The sequence below is a fragment of the Scyliorhinus torazame genome, chromosome 6 (assembly GCF_047496885.1).
Source record: "Scyliorhinus torazame isolate Kashiwa2021f chromosome 6, sScyTor2.1, whole genome shotgun sequence".
Taxonomy (NCBI): domain Eukaryota; kingdom Metazoa; phylum Chordata; class Chondrichthyes; order Carcharhiniformes; family Scyliorhinidae; genus Scyliorhinus; species Scyliorhinus torazame.
Genome location: NC_092712.1, coordinates 211,425,587 through 211,448,315, shown reverse-complemented (window position 1 = coordinate 211,448,315; position 22,729 = coordinate 211,425,587). Strand labels below are relative to the sequence as shown.

At 48.1% G+C, this 22,729-nt stretch overlaps 1 protein-coding gene across 5 annotated transcripts in view; it reads right to left on the bottom strand.

The window, feature by feature from the left end:
* The window catches only part of LOC140425249 (RNA-binding motif, single-stranded-interacting protein 3), a 2,012,293-nt gene that overhangs the window by 960,278 nt on the left and 1,029,286 nt on the right, over positions 1-22,729 (bottom strand). The gene's annotated exons all lie outside the window — the stretch shown is intronic.

Here is a 22,729-nt window from a genome sequence, read left to right as displayed (position 1 = left end):
GTGCGGTTTGTATGGTTGAAAATTTTGTTGAGAAATTCTTAATAAAGTTATTTTAAAAAAAATGTTTTTTAAGCCTTCCGGTGAATTGAGAATTTGCATTGATCCCAAGGATCTCAATCGCAATATTATGGGAGAGCATTATCCAATTCCCAAGCGCGAAGAGCTCACATGCGAGATGGCTCGCGCCAAGCTCTTCACCAAACTCGATGCCTCAAAAGGATTCTGGCAAATCCAGCTCGATAAATCCAGCAGGAAACTCCGCACATTTAACACCCCCTTTGGAAGATATTGTTACAACAGGATGCCGTTTGGGATCATCTCTGCATCAGGAGTGTTCCATAGGATTATGGAACAAATGATGGAAGGTATTGAAGGTGTTCACGTCTATGTCGATGACATAATCATTTGGTCCACCAGCCCGCAGAAGCATGTTAGTCGCCTCCAGCGCGTATTCAGACGTATACATGAGCATGGCCTCCGCCTCAACAGGGCCAAATGCTATTTTGGTCAGATAGAACTTAAGTTCCTTGGGGACCACATCTCCACATTAGGTCTGCAGCCGGATACGGACAAGGTAGCTGCCACCACAGCTAGGAAAACACCAGAGGACAAGAAGGCGGTCCTCCGATTTCTGGGCATGGTCAATTTTTTAGGGAAATTCATCCCTAACCTCGCCTCTCATACCACGGCTCTCAGGAACCTGGTCAGGAAGACAACAGGCTTCCAATGGCTCCCTGCCCACGAGCGCGAATGGAGGGAACTCAAGGCAAAGCTGACCACGGCCCCGGTCTTAGCCTTCTTTGATCCAGCAAAGGAGACCAAAGTTTCGACTGATGCCAGTCAATCCGGCATTGGGGCAGTGCTCTTTCAACGTGATGAGGCCTCATCATGGGCCCCCGTTGCATATGCGTCACGTGCGATGACCCCCACGGAGCAGCGCTACGCGCAGATAGAAAAGGAGTGCCTGGGCCTTCTGACCAGTGTTGTTAAATTTCACGATTATGTCTACGGACTTCCTCAATTCACCGTCGAGACCGACCATCACCCGCTGGTCAATATAATACAGAAAGACTTGAATGACATGACGCCTCGCCTCCAGCGTATTCTTCTCAAGGTCCGGCGATACGACTTCTAGCTGGTATACACCCCAGGCAAGGACCTCATCATTGCGGACGCTGTCTCCAGGTCAGTCAACACTCCATGCGACCCAGCGGGATTTGTCTGCCAGGTTGACGCCCATGTGGCATTCGCGGCCTCCATTCTACCTGCCTCGGATGAACGCCTCATCCAAATTCGCCGCAAGTCGACGGCTGACCCCTTGCTACAGCGTGTCAGGCGCCACCTAACGGACGGGTGGCTCAAGGACCAATGCCCTCAATTCTATAATGTCAGAGATGATCTGGTGGTAGTAGATGGCGTTCTTCTAAAACTGGACCGCATTGTCATCCCGCATAGCATGCGCCAACTTGTCCTGGAACAACTACACAAGGGCCACCTTAGCGTGGAAAAGTGCCACCGACGGGCCGAGAGGCAGTGTACTAGCCCTGCATTAATGAGGACATAGCCAACACATTGCTCAACTGCTCCACTTGTCAGCGCTTCCAGCCAGCCCAACCATGTGAGACCCTGCAGCCCCATGAGTTGGTCACGTCACCATGGACCAAGGTGAGCATCGACCTGTTCCACACGCTGGGTAGAGACTATGTCCTGATCGTGGACTACTTTTCGAATTACCCGGAGGTGATACGGATGCACGACATCACCTCGTCTGCAGTCATTCGTGCATGTAAAGAAACCTTTGCTCGACACGGCATCCCGCTCACGGTTATGTCGGACAATGGCCCCTGCTTCGCCAGCCAAGAATGGTCCAACTTTACCAGGTGGTACAATTTTGCCCATGTGACGTCCAGTCCCCTGTACTCCCAATCCAACGGCAAAGCAGAGAAGGGAGTACATATCGTCAAACGGCTCCTATGCAAGGCTGCCGATGCTGGGTCTGATTTCTACCTTGCCTTGTTGGCCTATCGCTCCGCCCCGCTGTAAACTGGCCTGTCGCCAGCCCAATTACTCATGAATCGCACCCTGTGGACGACGGTGCCGTCCATCCATGTCCCAGACCTCGACCACGTTCCGGTCCTTCGCCGGATGCAGCTGTCTCGTGCACAGCACAAGGCGGCTCATGACTCCCGTGCAGCTGATCTTCCTGCTCTGGCTCCAGATGACAACGTCCGCGTCCATCTTCCGGACGGTGGCTGGTTTGCAACCGCTGTGGTCCTTCAGCAGGTGGCCCCCCTGCTCGTTCCTGGTTTGTCTACCGGATGGCTCTATTCTGCGCCGCAATCGACACGCCCTTCGTCTCGTTCCACGCTCGCCACGTGATCCTCCAGTGTCGCCTCGCCCTCCTGCTGACCCTGCCACGGACTATGCAGAGCTCCCTGTCACTCTGCCTTCCCCTGACTTTGACGCAGTCCAGCCCGCTCCTGAACCGACGGCTCTCGACCCACCCTTGAGGCGGTCAACCAGAATTCGTCACCCACCTCAGAGACTAAATTTATGAACTTTTCGAATTTATGGACTCTCTGAATTGTTTTGTTGCTTTGTTTGATCGTTTCCCTGGTTTGTATATTGTGTTGATCTCGTTACTCTTGTTGCATACTGCTTCTCTGCACCAGGCACCTTCCCATGTAAATAGCTTAGTTCTCATGTACATAGTCCTGTAAATATGTCTTCGCACCCCACACGTAGTTAGGAACATTATCACCACACATTATTTATTGCCACACACATATTTTTTTATAAAAGGGGGGATGTCATAATATACACCAGTACATCATGGTGCAGACACACACACTGATGGACACACAGCAAGACCAATCAACACACACAACACCGCAGCCAATCACCAGTTAGAGCACACTCACGATAAAGACAGAGGGCATCAGTTTTCCCGCTCATTCAGGATGCAACCTCTCAGAAGGACAGAGCTTACAGCTTACAGCACAGATCTTCACCATGTGCTGAGTGCATAGACTGGTTAGGATGGGCATAGGTCATTAGTTTAATCGAACATCGTGTTAACCCACAGTGAAAGTATGTTCAACAGTTTCTAGCTTAATAAAATAGTGCTGTACTATTTTAAGTGTTGGTGGCCTGTATGTGTTCCACAGATCCAGAGCACCCAAAACATCACCAGTCTTCTTCACAGCCACTGGCAAAGTGATCCTTGTCCTGCTGTGGAATCACAGTTGTGGCTGCGGCAGGTGGCAGATTTCAGGATATCTCACACATTGTTTCTGACTGGGGATCGGAGAGGTGATTTGCTGCCTGAACACTGCGTGACCATGGCCTCCAGCTGAAAGACCTTTTCCACTCCTCCCTCTTCCAACAGCTTGTCCTGCTCTGTGTGGCCTCTGCTTGTTCTTGCAATCATGCTGTATTCTAAGGGGAATTTGCAAGCTATTGGCTTTTGCAGAAGATTTGACTCAGCAAAAGGTCCATTAGCACCTGTTACACCTTTCCCTTTAGCAAATTTAAAAACTACTGAAAATTCAAGCACTAATAGAATTGGAGCAACAGCCAGAATAGATAAACTAGCAACTAATCTGTAAGTGGTTGATGATCTCTGGCGGTGTAGATTCTTCTTACCATTGAATATATTTTCAGCTGTGCAAGGTTAAACATGGGCCCTGTTTGCCGCAAGGAGTTCTAATAGCAGAACTGGCATCATATCAGCATTGTATGCCAGTTAGTGTTGTGATCTTCCTGCTCTGCATACTTCCAGCAGATGCATGCACATTAACACCCTCACCAATATGGTGTCCAATGTAATTCACCCAAGTACGTGCCATTGGAGATCATCGGATATTCATAATACCCAAAGAATAGGAGCATATTAGCCTAATTTCCCAATCAAAGTTTCTCCATAATGTTCGAAAGTATTGTTTATTGTTCACTATAGATCATTTGCAAAAATCTACGCTCAGACCTTGAATATCTTTCAAAGAACAATTCCTAACATAAAACTATATTCTTTTCCTGGATGTGGGCATCGCTGGCTAGACCAACATTTTTACTGCCCATCCCTAATTGTCCTTAAGAAGGTGGTGGTGAGCTGCCTTCTTGAACCGCTGCAGTCATGTGATGTAGGGAGACCCACAGCTAGAGCGGGTGTTCCAAGGTTTTGACTCCATGACAGTGAAGGGACAGCGATATAGTTCCAAGTCAGAATGGTGTGTGGCTTAAAATGAGGTTCCCAGACATCGGCTGCCCTTCTCCTACTAGATGGTCGAGGTCATAGGTTTGGAAATGCATGTCAAAGAAACTTTGGTGATGAATAAAAAATATTTTAAAAATAAATTAAAGCTTTGGTGAGTTGCTACATTGCATCTTGTAGATGGTGCACACTGCTACCACTGTCTGTTGGTGATGGAGGGAGTGAATGATGATGGAAGGGGTACCAATCAAGCAGATTCCTTTGTCCTGGATGGTGTTGCGCTTCCTGAGTGCTGTTGGAGCTGCACTCCTCCAGGCAAGTGGAAAGGATTCCACCACACTTGTGTCTCATAAATGGTTGTCAGCCTTTGGGGAGTGAGGAAATGAGTTACCTGCCACAGAATTCCCAGGCTCTGACCTGTTCTTGTAGCCACAATATTTATTTGGCTTATCCAGTTCAGTTTCTGATCAATGGTAGCTCCCAGAATGTTGATAGTGGGGGATTCAGTGATGGCACTAACATTTTACATTCCAAGCCCAGATAAATTGCATGATTCACAATTCCACGTGGATTCAGCCAGAGCAAAGCAAGTTGGGTCCTTTGAACATTCACTGTGGACTCATCTCTCTGTTTATTTCTAATCCTACTCTTGATTTCTAAGGTTCCGCAACTTCACCACAATTAAACTTATTAACAAAACATTTCCTTCCTCTATTCAAAAGTGTTGCTATTCCAATCCACTTCCATGAATGCAAACAACAGAAGGTACTAATTTCATGATCTCAACAGCTGCTTCCAATTTGGAAGAAGAAAGTCCTCTAGAAGCAGTGCAATTTTCCAGTGGGTGCACCATCTTAGCTGATTCTAAGAATGGTCTACTTAGAAAAACATTGAACATAGAACATAGGACACAGAACATTACAGCGCAGTACAGGCCCTTCGGCCCTCGATGTTGCGCCGACCTGTGAAACCAATCTAAAGCCCATCTACACTATTCTATTATCATCCATATGTTTATCCAATGACCATTTAAATGGCCTGAATGTTGGCGAGTCCACTACTGTTGCAGGCAAGGCATTCCACGCCCTTACTACTCCCTGAGTAAAGAACCTACCTCTGTCCTATATATATCCCCTCAATTTAAAGCTATGTCCCCTCGTGCTAACCATCACCATCTGAGGAAAAAGGCTCTCACTGTCCATCCTATCTAATGCTCTGATCATCTTGTATGCCTCTATTAAGTCACCTCTTAACCTTCCTCTCTCTAACGAAAACAGACATAGGTCCCTCAGCCTTTCCTCATAAGATCTTCCCTCCATACCAGGCAACATCCTGGTAAATCTCCTCTGCACCCTTTCCAATGCTTCCACATCCTTCCTATAATGCGGCGACCAGAACTGCACGCAATACTCCAAATACGGCCGCACCAGTGTTTTGTACAGTTGCAACATGACCTCATGGCTCCGAAACTCAATCCCTCTCCCAATAAAAGCTATTTTTTGTAAAATATTTTTATTCTCCATTTTCACATTTTCTTCAGAATTTACACCCCACCAACAAGCAGTAAACGGTAACAAATACAAAGTCAATCCCCTTATCAACAACAACGATCCCAACCTCCCACCACCACAAACAATGCCCCACCTGACAATATAAGCATCAAATAAAACAAACCCTCCCACGGTGGGAAAAGCAAAGGAAAAAAAAAGAAAAAGGAATCAAGAATTGCCTATGGTCACGATTGACCTATAGAGTCCACCCCTCCACCCCCCTAACATTCAATGCCATCCAATCCCCGAAAGAGTACTATAAATGACACCCATGAATTGTAACCCCCCCCCCTCCTCCTTGACTCCTCTCCTCCACTTCCTCTTATAAAACTCCTCTCCCCAACCTCTGTTCCTTCCCCCCAACTTTCCACCCCGGCTAGACCATTCGGACCCTGTTCTGCCAGGCTCCGATGGCCGCAGCCCCTCCCCCCACCTCACTCCCGTTCACTGGCCGGCTTAAACCGGCCAGCGTGGAGGCCCCGCCCGGGTCTCTTTCCCCCTTGCCCGGTCCCAGGAAAACCAAGAAATCCCCTTTCGCACACAAGCCCCAAAGAACCATCATTGCAAGTGAAAGTCCCATCTCTTCCCTTGTCCAAATCTATACAACATTGGCTCATTTAGCACATACACCAGCACGCAGTGAAAAAATACAGTTACATGAGGCTACATCGGCACACGACCATTTCTCAATTCAGCCACAGTCCTTCTGCCTTCGCAAACTCCTCCACTGCTTCCGCCATCCCAAAATAAATGTCCTTGGATTTTTAGGTCACCCTCAGCTTAGCTGGGTATATTATGCCGCACTGCACCTTACTGGTGTACAGTGCCTTCTTCACCCGGCTGATGGCAGCCCACCTCCTCGCCAGCTCCACCGTAAAGTCCTGATATATGCGTATACCAGCTCAAGCCCACTGCACCAGCCGCTTCTGCTTTGCCAAGCACAGGACCTTCTCCTTCACACTGTACCTACGAAAACACAGAGTCACTACTCTTGGCGGCTCACTCTCCTTTGGTACAGGCCTCCACAACCAATGAGCCCGATCCAGTTCATATCGGGAGGGATCATCACCCTCCCCCAATAGCTTTGCCAACATCGTGGAAAAGTACTCAGTCGGCCTCGGGCCTTCCACTCCTTCGGGCAGACCAACAATCCTCAGATTCTGGCGCCTGGATCTGTTTTCCAAGTCGTCCATTTTGGCTCGCAGACCCTTGTTGATCTCTATCACCTTCTGCATCTCCTTCCCTTCGAGGTAAGTTGATCACTGTGCTGCAATAATGTCTCTTCCACTTCCTTCAGCACCTCACCTTGCTCCCGCACCTCCACCACTGCGCTCAATACCACCGCCCTCACCGGGGCAAACACCTCCTCCACCAGCACTTTCAATACCGCCCCCATCTCCTTCCCCATCGCCTCTATGTGTTTTGTGAATTGCCTTTCGAGTTCCACGGCCATCACCTTACTCATTTCTTCAGCCGTGGGCAATGTGGCCTTCACTGGTGCCCCAGCCTCCACTTTTCTTGCCGTCCCGCGGCGACCTTTCCACTCCCCGACGGACTTTCAGCTGCTTTTTTCACGGCCGTTTTTTTAACTGAATTTCGACATTTCCCTTCATTGTGCCTCCTCCCTGCTTTTGCCGCCTCCGTTGCCCCTGGGACTGGGCGTTAAACCCCAAAAATGCCGTTCCCGAACGGGAGCCCTCCAATGTACGGTTGCCTCCCGCCCGCCGTCACCGGAAGTCCTCCCTCTACCAATAAAAGCTAACACACCATACGCCTTCTTAACAACCCTATCAACCTGGGTGGCAACTTTCAGGGATCTATGTACATGGACACTGAGATCTCTCTGCTCATCCACACTACCAAGAATCTTACCATTAGCCCAATACTCTGTCTTCCTGTTATTCCTTCCAAAATGAATCACCTCACACTTTTCTGCATTAAACTTCATTTGTCACCTCTCAGCCCAGCTCTGCAGCTTATCTATGTCCCTCTGTAACCTGCAAAATTCTTCCGCACTGTCCACAACTCCACCGACTTTAGTGTCATCCGCAAATTTACTCACCCATCCTTCTACGCCCTCCTCCAGGTCATTTATAAAAATGACAAACAGCAGTGGCCCCAAAACAGATTCTTGTGGTACACCACTAGGAACTGAACTCCAGGCTGAACATTTCCCATCAACCACCACCCTCTGTCTTCTTACAGCTAGCCAATTTCTGATCCAAACCGCTAAATTACCCTCAATCCCATGCCTCCGTATTCTCTGCAATATCCTACCGTGGGGAACCTTATCAAACACTTTACTGAAATCGAGTACTGAAATCCAATTACTGAAATTGCAGGTGTGGAAGGCGTAAAACTGGCAATTTAACATCGGCCACTCATTTTACACTCTGTCCAATTCCCATTTCCATTGAAGTCAATAAGAAGAAATACTAGGCATGGTGTATGAAAGGTGGATGATCCACGACCACCAGTTATATCCCTACCGAAGTTGAATTTTATCCCAAACTTCCACTCCAGCAGTTTTAGTTTGGATCTCTAAGAACTGCCTCAGCACATTGAGTACCAATCATAGTTTTGAAATAAAAGTTCAGTCCTAATGTTGTACACATCATGACTATACTGGGCTGAGTGTTTTGTTTTATGGCTGTCACCTGAACTCAGAGATTGGATTTTTGAAATTACTCCAAAGGCTTCGTTATGCATTTAGCAATATAAAAATTGCCCTTCGTATATGAAGTGTGGGTGCTTATACTGAAAGCATGATGCTGGGTTGGTGTTTCTTTAAACGATAATCTCTGACACTTTTTACCTGGCAACATGCCTTCTCAGGCTTGCTCTCCTTAAAGAGTTCATTCTTTGCAGAGGTGACATATGAGATACCAGTTAACCTCTGGTATCTCATTCAGATGTTAACCAGTAAGTGCTGCGGGACTATTCAACAGTTGAGCTATCAAGATTGGGTGATGCTTACAGCGCCGCTCACGATAGCCCCGGGGAAATACTCAGGGAGTCCGGTAATAATAGCTTCATTGAGAATTTGGAGGCAATTTCGCCAACACTTCGGGTTGGGGGCAGGGTCAAGGGAAATGCCGATTCGGGGGAACCACAGATTTGAGCCAGGGAGGTGGGATGGAAATTTTCGGAAATAGGAGGAGAAGGGGATTAAGACACTAAAAGATTTATTTTTCAGGGGTCGATTTGCAGGACTGAAGGAGCTGGAAGCGAAGTATGGGCTGGAGCAGCGGGAAATGTTTAGATACATGTAGGTTCGAGATTTTGCCAGAAAGGAGATACAGAGCTTCCCGGTGGAGCCGGCCTCCACATTGTTGGAGGAGGTGCTGACGACAGGGGGACTGGAGAAGGGGGTAGTGTCAGCGGTTTACGGGGCTATTCTGGAAGAGGAGAAGGCACCACTGGAAGGGACCAAAACAAAGTGGGAGGAAGAGTTGGGAAAGGATATGGAGGAGGGGTTCTGGTGTGAGGTGCCCCGGAGAGTGAATGCCTCCACCTCGAGCGTGAGGTTGGGGCTGATACAGCTGAAGGTGGTGTACAGAGCACACACCTCACGAGGGCAAGGATGAGCCGTTCTTTGAGGGAGTGGAATATGTGTGTGAATGATGCCGGGGGGGGCGGGGGGGGGGGCGCTAATCGCGTTTCATATGTTTTGGTCCTGTCCAAAGCTAGAGGATTACTGGAAGGAAGTTTTAGGGTAATTTCTAAAGTGGTGCACGTGAAACTGGACCCGGGCCCCCGGGTGGCCATATTCGGGGTGTTGGACCAGCAAGGATTGGAAACGGGTGCGGAGGCAGATGTTGTAGCCTTCGTCTCGTTGATTGCCCGAAGGCGGATCCTGATGGGTTGGAGAGCAACCTCTCCATCCTGTGCCCTGGCCTGGCGGGGGTACCTGTTGGAATTCTTGACTCTTGAGAAGGTTATGTTTGAACTGAGGGGAAGGATGGTGGGGTTCTACAATTCATGGGCATTATTCATTTTACGCTTTCAAGAACTGGATAACATCGAACATTATTTTGGAGGTGGGTGGGTGGGAGGGTTGGGGGGAGGGGGGCGCTGTGCGTTAATGGTGACTATGGATGATTCCTGATTCCTTTTTGCCATTAGTTTATGTGAACATGCGGGCTAATGTTTGAGGTTTGGTGGGAGGATGGGATCGTTGTTATTGATATGGGGATTTACATATTTGTTACTGATTATTGTTTATTGTTGGTGGGTGTAAATTTGGGAGAAAATGTGAAAAAGGAGGAGAATAAAAAATATTTTAAAGAAAGATTGGGCAGTGCTTAAATTTCACCTTCAATTTCTAAGGGTGCTGTACATGGGCTGGATTCTCCATTGGCTGTATTCTCCTTTGGTGGGATTCTCCATTGGCAGGATTTTCCATTGGCAGGGTTACCTATTGTGCCGGCAGTGCACCCATGCCCAGGGATTTCCCGACAACGTGGGGCTGCCCACAATGGGAAACCTAATTGGTCGGCTGGCAGGACGGAGATCTGGTGCAGCGCTCCCCCGCCGGCAGCACAGACTGCTGACTGCTCTGATGAGGAGGAGCGTAACAGGCATCTACAGACGCTGAAAGATGCCCTCGTGCGAACGGGATATGTCCCTCGACTCATCGATCGACAGTTCCAACGCGCCACAGCAAAATACCACACCGACCTCCTCAGAAGACAAACACGGAACACAACCGACAGAGTACCTTTTGTCTTCCAGTACTTCACCGGAGCAGAAAAACTACGACATCTTCTTCGCAGCCTTCAACACGTCATCGATGAAGATGAACATCTTGCCAACGTCATCCCCACACCCCCACTACTTGCCTTCAAACAACTGCGCAACCTCAACAAACCATTGTTTGCAGCAAACTAGCCAGCCTTCAGAACAGCGACCACAACACCACACAACCCTGCCATGGCAATCTCTGCAAGGCATGCCAGATCATCGACATGGGTACCACCATTACAAGTGAGAACACCACCCACCAGGTATGCGGGACATACTCATGCAACTCGGCCAACGTTGTCTACCTCATACGCTGCAGGAAAAGATGTCCCGAAGCATGGTACATTGGCGAGACCATGCAGACGCTGCGACAACGGATGAACGGACATCGCGAGACAATCTCCAGGCAGGAATGTTCCCTTCCAGTCGGGGAACACTTCAGCAGTCAAGGGCATTCAGCCTCTGATCTTCGGGTAAGTGTTCTCTAAGGCGGCCTTCAGGATGCGCGACAACGCAGATTCGGCGAGGAGAAACTTATAGCCAATTTCTGCACACATGAGTGCGGCCTCAACCGGACCTTGGATTCATGTCTCATTACATTCACCCCCCACCATCTGGCATGGGCTTGCAAATTCCTACCAACTGTCCCAGTTTAAGACAATTCCCACCTCTTTAACCTGGGATTACCCCTCTCTCTGGATCTGTAAAGACTTAATTACCTGCAAATGCTCGCATTCAGAGTATTGTCTTGCATCTTTCACTTTGTCTATATATATGTTTCTGGAACCTACATCTTCATTCACCTGAGGAAGGAGCAGTACTCCGAAAGCTAGTGATTTGAAACAAACTTGTCGGACTTTAACCTGGTGTTGTAAGACTTCTTACTGTGTTCTGAAAGGTTAGACGAAACCAGGAATATACATGGAAAAGAGGGATTTTCAGATGGAGGTTGATGAAACAGGTTGAAAAAAGACCTGCGTGGATGTAAAAACAGCAGCATAGACCAGCTGGTTTGAATGGCCTGTTGTTGGGTTGTAATTTCTATATAATATTTATTTTAAAATGTCTCTCAGTGTACCCACTTCTTTATTTCCAAACAATGTCTTCCCCTCGAAGAACAAGGGGCCAGATTCTCATAGTTCCAACTAGGTCAAATGGAAACAAAAAGAGCGGTTGGAATTCCCAGCTGCATTCCCACCATCAGCCATTTTGACAAGGATGAGGGAGACAGTCAACCCCGGAATGCATTTGCTTCAATGAAAGATACAACGGTTAGCCCTGTGGGCTCACTGAGAGCCTGCCCTAGGTGAGCTATTTAGTTGCCATGGAGATGACAGGTCTTCAGCAGGTTTTGGGTTTTACACCAGCTGCATGAAGGTATGAACCATGGATTGGAGGTGGGAAGTTTAAAAGCTAAGAAAAATGGCTTTACTTCCTTTTCTGTTCAGCAGGAAATGCTGTTGCACGAGTTATGTGTTCAGTAAGGTGAGTCACGGCAATGCTGTGAATGGAAAATGTAACTACCTCTTTAAAAATGTCTTTACCAGATTGTTACCCCTGCCAATTGACAAGCTAACAAGTAAAAGCTAAACATTGTAAATGTGGAAAAGTCTTTAGATGAGTGAAAACAAATTAATCTAACAGTTAAACAAGCAGTTTACATTTTGCAATATTGGAAATGTAGTCTTGTATGATAACCAAGTGCAAATGTTGCATCTTTTCCTATTTTGCTTATGTATCCAGTCTGACATGTGTTGAGGTAATGGTTCTGAAAACCGTTGTTTACTTGGGGACATTCATGGGCTCTTGACTATACTCCAACAGCCTGATGATTTTACAATTATTTCATATTGTTTACAAAGCTGCTTTACATGTTTGTTTGTTTATTTTGGAGTTTTATGGGCTATTCAATGGTTTCCAATTGTTATAAAAGAGTGTGTGACTTCTATTATAAAGTGATAATGGACAAGGGGTGGTGTGAAGGGGTGAGTGTGGGGGAGTGAGTGTGAGGAGTAGAGCAGTGAAGCGGTTTAGTGATGAGGTTGTGAGGGTTGGGGAGGGGGTGTTTAAATTTCTCAGAAGGTTCAACAGAGTAGGTGAGCAGGTTATTGCCTCAGAAGCACTGAATTAGGGCTTTTTGGGAAGGGAGGTGAGCCTTTTAATCATCCCACTCTGGACTCAGCCTGCCTTCACTCTCGGCTTGGATGCCTCTAGGTCACTTAGGGCCTGAACCACCAGAAGATCCCATCTATCAGCAGTCTTTTTCAAAAATATTTTTATTAAGCCATTTTGTATATACATTGAACACAACCAAAACCAGAAGAAGAACATTTCCCCCCGAATTCCTCCTCCCACTTCTGTTTAATTTACAGTGAAGGAGGCCATTCGGCCCATCGAGTCTGCACCGGCTCTTGGAAAGAGCACTCTACCCAAGGTCCACACCTCCACCCTATCTCCATAACCCAGTAATCCCACCCAACACTAAGGGCAATTTTGGTCACTAAGGGCAATTTATCATGGCCAATCCACCTAACCTGCACATCTTTGGACTGTGGGAGGAAACCGGAGCACCCGGGGGAAACCCACGCACACACGGGGAGGATGTGCAGACTCCACACAGACAGTGACCCAAGCCGGAATCGAACATGGGACCCTGGAGCTGTGAAGCAATTGTGCTATCCACAATGCTATCGTGCTGCTCTGAAGGCAGAAGGACAGGTTAATAGAGTGATGAAAAAGGCCACACTTAGCTTTATCAATCATGGCATAGATTACAAAAGCAAGGAAGTCATCTTGGAGTTGTATAGAACATTGGTGAGCTACAGCTGGAATACAGTGTGCAGTTCTGGTCACAACATTATAGGAAGGATGTGATTGCACTGGACTGGGTGCAGAGGCGTTTCACAATGGTTCACAATCTGGAACGTACTGTCTGGGAGGGTGGTAAAGGCGGGTTACTTCACATCCTTTAAAAAGTACCTGAATGAACATTTGGCAGATCCAAACATTCAAGACCATGGGCCAAGTGCTGGCAAATGGGGTTGGGATTGGCAGACCAGGTGCCTGTCATGCGGTGGTGCAGACTCGATGGGCCAAAGGGCCTTTTCTGCACTATACTTTTCTGTGATCTCATGAGATGTTTCGTGCATCGCGAATCTCGTGAGAGGCCTTTCATGAGATTCAACAGGCTCGTCGCGACACCAAGTCTGGTGTGACAAAGCCGTTATATCACACCCTCGATTTTTTTCCCTCTTGGGCAGCATGGTAGCATTGTGGATAGCACAATTGCTTCACAGCTCCAGGGTCTCAGGTTCAATTCCTGGCTTGGGTCAGTGCCTCTGTGAAGTCTGCATGTTCTCCCCGTTTGTGCGTGGGTTTCCTCCGGGTGCTCCGGTTTCCTTCCGCAGTCCAAAGATGTGTGGGTTAGGTGGACTGGCTATTCTAAATTGCCCTTAAAGTCCAAAAAGGTTAATTTGGGTTACTGGGTTAAGGGGGATGGGATGGAGGAGGTGTGTGCTTGAGTGGGGTGCTCTTTCCAAGGGCCGGTGCAGACTCGTTGGGCCGAATGGCCTCCTTCTGCACTGTAAATTCTATGATTTCTTGTTGCTTCCCTCACCACCTGCTGCAGATCCAGTCTATCAGCTACATCCTTTAGGCTTTGTTCAGTGATGGTGCTACTGAGCCACTCTTGGTGACAAGCATTGAAGCCCCCCACCCAGAGTACATTCTGTGCCCTCACACCGTTGGGGCTTCCTCCAAGTGGTGTCCAACATGAGGAGTACTGATTCTTTGGCTGAGGGGGGAGTGTGGCAGATTTTAATCCGTCGGAGGTTACCTGCCCCATGTTTGACCTGGTGCCATGAGACTTCATGGGGTCCAGAGTATATGTTGAGAATGCCAAAGGCAACTCCATTCTAACTGTATATCACTGTTAATGGGACAGGACATATCCATTTAAAAAAAAAATATGTTTATTAAGAATTTTTTTAAACAAAATTTTCAACCATACAAATAAACCCCACCCCCCCGCAACAAAAAAGAAAGAAAGCTCGCATAGCAAGACATGAACATGGCAAGTCAATATGATACAGAACTTTGTACATTGGATTCCTCCCGTACATATCAGTTTTCCGGATCATTCATGTATTTTCTTGCTCAGATGCCCCCCAGAAAAAAAACCCTTCCCCCTCCCTCCCAATCCCCCCCCCCCCCCAAGAAGGTTATCCCCCCTCCCCCTCCCCCCCTGGGTTGCTGCTGCTGTCCGACCTTCATCTAACGCTCCGCGAGATGGTCTAGGAACGGTTGCCACCGCCTGTAGAAACCCTGCGCAGACCCTCTCAAGGCAAACTTTATCCTCTCCAACTTGATAAACCCTGCCATATCATTTATCCAGGCTTCCACACTGGGGAGCTTCGCCTCTTTCCACATTAACAAGATACTTCGCCGGGCTACCAGGGATGCAAAGGCCAGAATGCCGGCCTCTTTCGCCTCCTGCACTCCCGGCTCGTCCGCTACTCCAAATAATGCTCGCCCCCATCTTGGCTTGACTTGGACTTTCACCACCTTAGATATAGTCCTCGCAACTCCCCTCCAGAACCCATCCAGTGCCGGGCACGACCAAAACATATGGGCATGGTTCGCCGGGCTTCCTGAGCACCTCCCACATCTGTCCTCCACCCCAAAGAACCTACTCATCCTCGCCCCCGTCATATGCGCTCTGTGAACAATCTTAAATTGTATCAGGCTAAGCCTGGCACACGAGGAAGAGGAATTAACCCTACTTAGCGCATCAGCCCACAGACCCTCCTCAATCTCCTCCCCCAGCTCCTCTTCCCATTTACCCTTCAGCTCCTCTACCAGAGCCTCCCCATCTTCTTTCATCTCCTGGTATATCGCCGACACCTTGCCCTCTCCGACCCATACGCCCCAAATCACCCTGTCTTGAATCCCCTGTGCCGGGAGCAGCGGGAATTCCCTCACCTGCCGCCTCACAAATGCCCTCACTTGCATGTACCGGAAAGCATTTCACGGGAGTAGTCCAAACTTCTCCTCCAGCGCCCCTAAGCTCGCAAACGTCCCATCGATGAACAGGTCCCCCATTCTAATCCCTGCCCGATGCCAGCTCTGAAACCCCCCGTCCATCCTTCCTGGGAGAAACCGATGGTTATCTCTGATCGGGGACCACACCGAGGCTCCCATCGCACCCCTGTGCCGTCTCCACTACGCCCAGATCTTTAGCATTGCCGCCACCAGCGGGCTTGTGGTGTACATTGTCGGCAAGAGCGGCAGCGGTGCCATCACCAGCGCCCCCAGGCTCGTTCCTTTGCAGGACGCCATCTCCAACCTCTTCCATGCCGCCCCCTCTCCCTCCATCACCCACTTACGGATCATCGCCACGTTGGCCGCCCAGTAGTAGCCACCCAGATTCGGCAACGCCAGCCCTCCTCTATCTCTACTACGCTCCAGGAACCCCCTCCTTACCCTCGGGGTCTTACTCGCCCACACAAAACCCATAATGCTCCTGCCTACCCTCTTAAAAATGGCCTTGGTGATCATAATTGGAAGGCATTGGAATATAAAAAGAAACCTCGGGAAGACCACCATTTTAATCGACTGTACCCTGCCCGCTAGCGAGAGTGGCAACATGTCCCACCATTTAAAGTCCTCCTCCATCTGCTTCACCAGCCTCGTCAGGTTAAGTTTGTGCAGGGCCCCCCAGCTCCTAGCTACCTGGATCCCCAAGCATCGAAAGCTCCTTTCCGCCCTCCTCAACGTTAGGTCGTCTATCCCTCTTCCCTGATCCCCCGGAATGGACAGGACATATCCATGATGGTAGTGTCTGTTGACTCGAGATATTGAGACTCTGGTCAAAAAGAAGAAGGAGGCATATGACGTACATAAGCAACTGGATCAAGTAGATCCCTTGAAGAGTATAGAGATTGTCGAAATAGAGTTAAGAGGGAAATCAGGAGGGCAAAAAGGGGACATGAAATTGCTTTGGCAAATAATGCAAGGGAGAATCCAAAGAGATTCTACAGATACATAAAGGGGAAAAGAGTAACTAGGGACAGAGTAGGGCCTCTTAAGGATCAACAAGGGCATTTATGTGCAGAGCCACAAGAGTTGGGTGAGATCCTGAATGAATATTTCTCATCGGTATTCACGGTGGAGAAAGGCATGGATGTTAGGAAACTAAGGGAAATAAATAGTGATGTCTTGAGAAGTGTGCATATTACAGAGGAGGAGGTGCTGGAAGTCTTAAAGCGCATCAAGGTAGATAAATCCCCGGGACCTGATGAAATGTATCCCAGGATGTTGTGGGAGGCTAGGGAGGAAATTGCGGGTCCCCTAACCGAGATATTTGAATCATCGGCAGCCACAGGTGAGGTGCCTGAAGATTGGAGAGTGGCGAATGTTGTGCCCTTGTTTAAGAAGGGCAGCAGGGAAAAGCCTGGGAACTACAGACCGGTGAGCCTAACGTCTGTAGTAGGTAAGTTGCTAGAAGGTATTCTGAGAGACAGGATCTACAAGCATTTAGAGAGGCAAGGACTGATTCGGGGCAGTCAGCATGGCTTTGTGCGTGGAAAATCATGTCTCACAAATTTGATTGAGTTTTTTGAGGGAGTGACCAAGAAGGTAGATGAGGGTAGTGCAGTAGACGTTGTCTACATGGACTTTAGCAAAGCCTTTGACAAGGTACCGCATGGTAGGTTGTTGCAGAAGGTTAAAGCTCACGGGATCCAGGGTGAGGTTGCCAATTGGATTCAAAATTGGCTGAACGACAGAAGGCAGAGGGTGGTTGTAGAGGGTTGTTTTTCAAACTGGAGGCCTGTGACCAGTGGTGTGCCTCAGGGATCGGTGCTGGGTCCACTGTTATTTGTGATTTATATTAATGATTTGGATGAGAATTTAGGAGGCATGGTTAGTAAGTTTGCAGATGACACCAAGATTGGTGGCACAGTGGATAGTGAAGAAGGTTATCTAGGATTGCAACGGGATCTTGATCAATTAGGCCAGTGGGCCGACGAATGGCAGATGGAGTTTAATTTAGATAAATGTGAGGTGATGCATTTTGGCAGATCGAATCAGGCCAGGACCTACTCAGTTAATGGTATGGCGTTGGGGAGAGTTATAGAACAAAGAGATCTAGGAGTACAGGTTCATAGCTCCTTGAAGGTGGAGTCGCAGGTGGACAGGGTGGTGAAGAAGGCATTCGGCATGCTTGGTTTCATTGGTCAGAACATTGAATATAGGAGTTGGGACGTCTTGTTGAAGTTGTACAAGACATTGGTACGGCCACACTTGGAATACTGTGTGCAGTTCTGGTCACCCTATTATAGAAAGGATATTATTAAACTAGAAAGAGTGCAGAAAAGATTTACTAGGATGTTGCCGGGACTTGATGGTTTGAGTTATAAGGAGAGGCTGGATAGACTGGGACTTTTTTCCCTGGAGCGTAGGAGGCTTAGGGGTGATCTTATAGAGGTCTATAAAATAATGAGGGGCATAGATAAGGTAGATAGTCAACATCTTTTCCCAAAGGTAGGGGAGTCTAAAACTAGAGGGCATAGGTTTAAGGTGAGAGGGGGGAGATTCAGAAGGGCCCAGAGGGGCAATTTCTTCACTCAGAGGGTAGTGAGTGTCTGGAATGGGCTGCCAGAGGTAGTAGTAGAAGCGGGTACAATTGTGTCTTTCAAAAAGCATTTAGATGGTTACATGGGTAAGATGGGTATAGAGGGTTATGGGCCAAGTGCGGGCATCTGGGACTAGCTTAATGGTAAAAAACTGGGCGGCATGGACTGGTTGGGCCGAAGGGCCTGTTTCCATGCTGTAAACTTCTGTGCTTGATTAGTCTGTGTGACAGCTCTCCCAACTTTGGCACAAGCCCCCAGGTGTTAGTAAGGAGGACTTAGATTTTGCAAGATCATCAGGGCTGGGTCGGCTGTTGTCTTTTTGGTTCCTGGGTTGATGCTGGCTTGCGCGGCCATTTCAGTTAAGAGTTGATCACATTGCTTTGAGGCTGGAGTCATATGTAGTCTAGACCAGGTAAGGATGACAGATTTCCTTCCCTCAAGAACAATGGTGAGACAGATGGGTTTTTACAACAATAGTTTCCTGATCACTATTGCTGAGACTAGCATTGTAATAAGCTGCCATGTTGGGATCTGGACCAGTGTCCTCAAAGCATTATCATGGATTTTTGTATTACTAGTCCAGTGACATTACCACTGCACCATCATTTTGCCATAAATCTTCCTGTTTTTAAGAGATCATTGTGTAAAGAGATGTGGATTGAATTTAATTTTGGTTACAGAGGACACGGACCAGTGACATGCATGCTAACCACTATCTTAAGGTCTAGGTTACCTCGGGTTAACAAACTGGAGTATGCCAAACAGGCTCCCAATATACCTCACCGGATTAAGACTGACCAACAGCAAGCTGCCTCAAGTGCCATCAGCTTTAGTTTGGGACTGGGGCACTGGGGTGGCAGTAGTCCCTTAGGAATATTTTGTTTCTTCCAGGTCCCACGTTAATAATATCAAACTTACATTGGTTGGGGCTCTTTGGCTCTATCGTCACTGGAAATGAAAAGACCAAAGGGGCAGCACAGTGACACAGTGATTAGCACTACTGCCTCACGGTGCCAGGGACCCGGATTCAATTCCGACCTCGGGTGACTGTGTGGAGTTTGCTAGTTCTCTCCATGCCTGCGTTGGTTTCCCTCTGAGTGCTCCAGTTTCTTCCCACGCTCCAAAGATGTGCAGGTTAGGTGGATTGGTCATGCTAAATTGCCCCATAGTGTCCAGGGATGTGCTGGTTAGGTGGGGTACAGGGATAGGGCAGGGCAGTGGGCCTAGGTCAGATGCTCTTTCAGGCTGTCAATGCAGACTCAATGGGCCAAATGGCTTTCTTCTGCACTGTAGGGGTCTTTGATTCTATTCTATAGATTTTCACATTCTAATAGACCATGGCCTAAAAGAGCTGGGTGACTAATGGTAGTCCTATTTTCAAAATGGCTCCCAACGCACTGTCAATGCTAACACAGCAGTAAGACACCATATGCCATAAGTTAAATTGGGAGCAAGAAAAACTTTTTGCTTGTGTTTTTACTGTCCAGTCTATGTTATTATGTACTAGTATTGAACTTCCTGGCAATCAATGTCACATTTCTTTCCTCAAACTCGCAGAAATAATCTGTTACTTCAGCATACAAGCCATCACATTTCAATATGAACTACATATTGTCAGCAACTACATTGACAGCAAAGCGAGCGCAGAAAAATAAACCCAAATTGAATAAATCATCATAAATTAAACAACCAGTAGAGTGATTTCAAGACATGTTTATAATTTCAGGATTTATACGACTCGTTAGGAATCAACGGAGTCTAACTCCTAAGGTCTGGCATTTAAACAATTTTAAAATACAGCTGGATTATTGTTTTGTGTCAATTGGTCTGTGGGTTTTTGGTCACTCATCCTAATATATCCTTGTATGGCTTGGTCATAATTTTCGCTTGAAGCACCTCGGGATGTATTGCTATTTTACAGGTGTCACATAAATACAAGTTGTTATTGTTGTGCACAACCTTTCTCTGTGACAACACTTTCCACCATCTGAGATGCAGGGTAAGGCTCCAAAATTCTGCAGGACAATCTAAATGTTAGCAATCACCTCTGACCCAGCATGTCCTGACAGGTTGCTAGCAATGATGTGTCATGCATGCACAGGAAGCATGCACAGTGGGCAGATGTCAATCAGCCTCTTCATGTTCATCATCATATTGGTGAAAACCCCACTATCCTGGCAGCAGTCTCAACACCTTCATCCTGAACTCAGCATCCATCCCTGCTGAGGTTACTGAGGCCCTGTATGCCAGATCAGTCAGAAGTAGCAGGGAGTTTTACAGTACTCACTAGACACATGTCTCAAGGTTAGTGGTGGGCTGCTGCACCCTCTACAACCTCACTCTCATGAGGACATGGTCACTGCTATCAAGCATTTATAGGCCACCCTGGGAAGGGAAGGCGGTGGCCGAGGATTCATGGAGAAGGTAACCGTCACTGCTTTGCTCTGGATGTGATGTCTGTGACCGGCTACTCAGATTCCGAGATCTGATCACATCACCGCCATTGTCCCACAATTCCCCACCTTTTCCTAACGCTGCTGTGGGTCATCACAAAATCCTAGAGTAAAAGACACCACAAAAACCTTTCCACTGAAAATTTACCCTAAATACGTCCAATAATACATACAAAACTGAACTAGTGGTTTGCGTGTCCCTCTTGTGTGTGGCCTATAAATGCTTGATATCGATCGCCTTCCTGGCCGTCATGGTGGCCCCCCTGGTGACGGATCTCCCCACCCCCCCACCAGGACGGCCACCGCAGCCACGACTCCGAGCTCCTGCCGGGTGGAACCATGTTAGAACCACGTCGGCGAGAACTCGGCCGGTCGTCCGTGGAGAATCGCCGCGGGGGACTGTCGGCGATTCTCCGGGCACTGTCACTCCCCTCTCCCCATGATGTCATGCTCCTCGCGAGCCCACCCACAGAACGCAAAGACACAAGCCACAGAAATTCATAACATCGTGGGAAGAGGTCGCGGGTCCGACGCCCCATTCTCCGTCCCCGCTCCGAGCGCAATTTCGGCACGGAGGCTGGGAGAATCCCGGCCTCCTATTCAAAAAAAAAAATCACTGGGACATTACACAAAAATGTGTTGTTGATTTTCCTTTTCTTTGAACATTTTCATTTATTAGTGAAAACATATTTGACATATTTGAAATGGAGAGAAAAGGCGGTTTCCTCAAATATCAAGTTGAATCCAATCGGGTAACAGAGTCTGTTCCTTTCCCAATTGGTTTTGAAAGGGAGTTTACCTCAAGGGTCAACCAATGTGGGATGATGGGGCAGTGTGGTTCGAAGTAAGAGGTCATACAATGAAACCTCCAGCATTTAAAACCAATGGCAACCCTAGTATAACATCAGTCAGTTTTGCATTTCATTGGATAGCTCCTGGAAAATGTGTCTTCGACAGCAAATGAAGAGGAGCTAAAATTTCTGTTATCCACCCATATTTAAAACCCTAGACTTTCCAGGGTGGCACGCAAGCACATGCACTTGTGATCACATCTTAGCTCTTGAAATATATTTTTCTTTGCCTGTGTGATGACGTAAAGGTAAAGACATTAAAGGGCGAGTGCTGATGACAACATCAGGGGGAAAAGTGGCAGGAGGTTCCAGCACATCTAATCTCCAGGACTTCCAGCAAGAATATGAGATTTTACCTGTATGTTATCAACACTCAGTATTTAAATAAATTCATGTAGAAATGATTGGAGCTGATACGAACAGATAAGCCTCCTACTGAGCCCCTTCTGTAAACTCAAGTGTAGAGGTGAAACAAACCATGCCTAGAAACAAGGCCCTGACCAATCGAGGGGGACCTCTGCTGGCCGGTGTCTGTGGGCAATCATTGAACCTATCAGCAGGCAATGCAGAGTAACATCAGGCTCTGATTGGTTTGTCCCGTTAGTGCAGAAAAACACTGATCCAAAGTCATTGAGATGACTAGGAGGGAGCGAGTCAACAGTCAAGGTGAAGATCTCCTGTGTTTTTGCGAAGCAGGTTTCTCAATCTCGACCCAGGTCTGAGGAGGGCAGTTCATAGCCTGGCAGCCAGCAGCAAGGTGAGATCGTCAAGCAAGGTGAGGTGCGAGGCGCTGGTCATCGAGGGGTGCAGTACGGAGGACTCAACGCTCCCAGGCCAGGGCTGGGCAGGTGAGGCCAGAGCCAACAGCGAGGTGAGGGTGTCGAACGAGGTGAGTTGCAAGGCACCGGTCATCGAGGGGAGTGGGGAGACTAGACTCCCAAACTAGGTCTGAGGGGGGCTGGGCAAATGAGGCCATAGCCAGGCAGCCAGCAGTGAGGTAAGGCCGTTGAGACGAGGCGCAAGGCGGGGCAGAACTGGAAGGGGGAGTGGCAAAACTGGGAGAAGGGACAAAACTGGGATGGGGAAAACCTGTGATGGGGATAAAACTGGCAGTGAGGGGGCAAAACTGGGAGGTGGGTAGAATTGAGAGAAGGAAAGGGACAAAGCTGGGATAGGGAGCAAGCCTAGGGTGGGAATAAAATTGGGAGAGAGGCTATAAAATTGGGAGAAAGCAGTCAAAATTAGGAAGGGGTAAATCTGGAGAAGGTGGGCAAAGCTGGAAGGG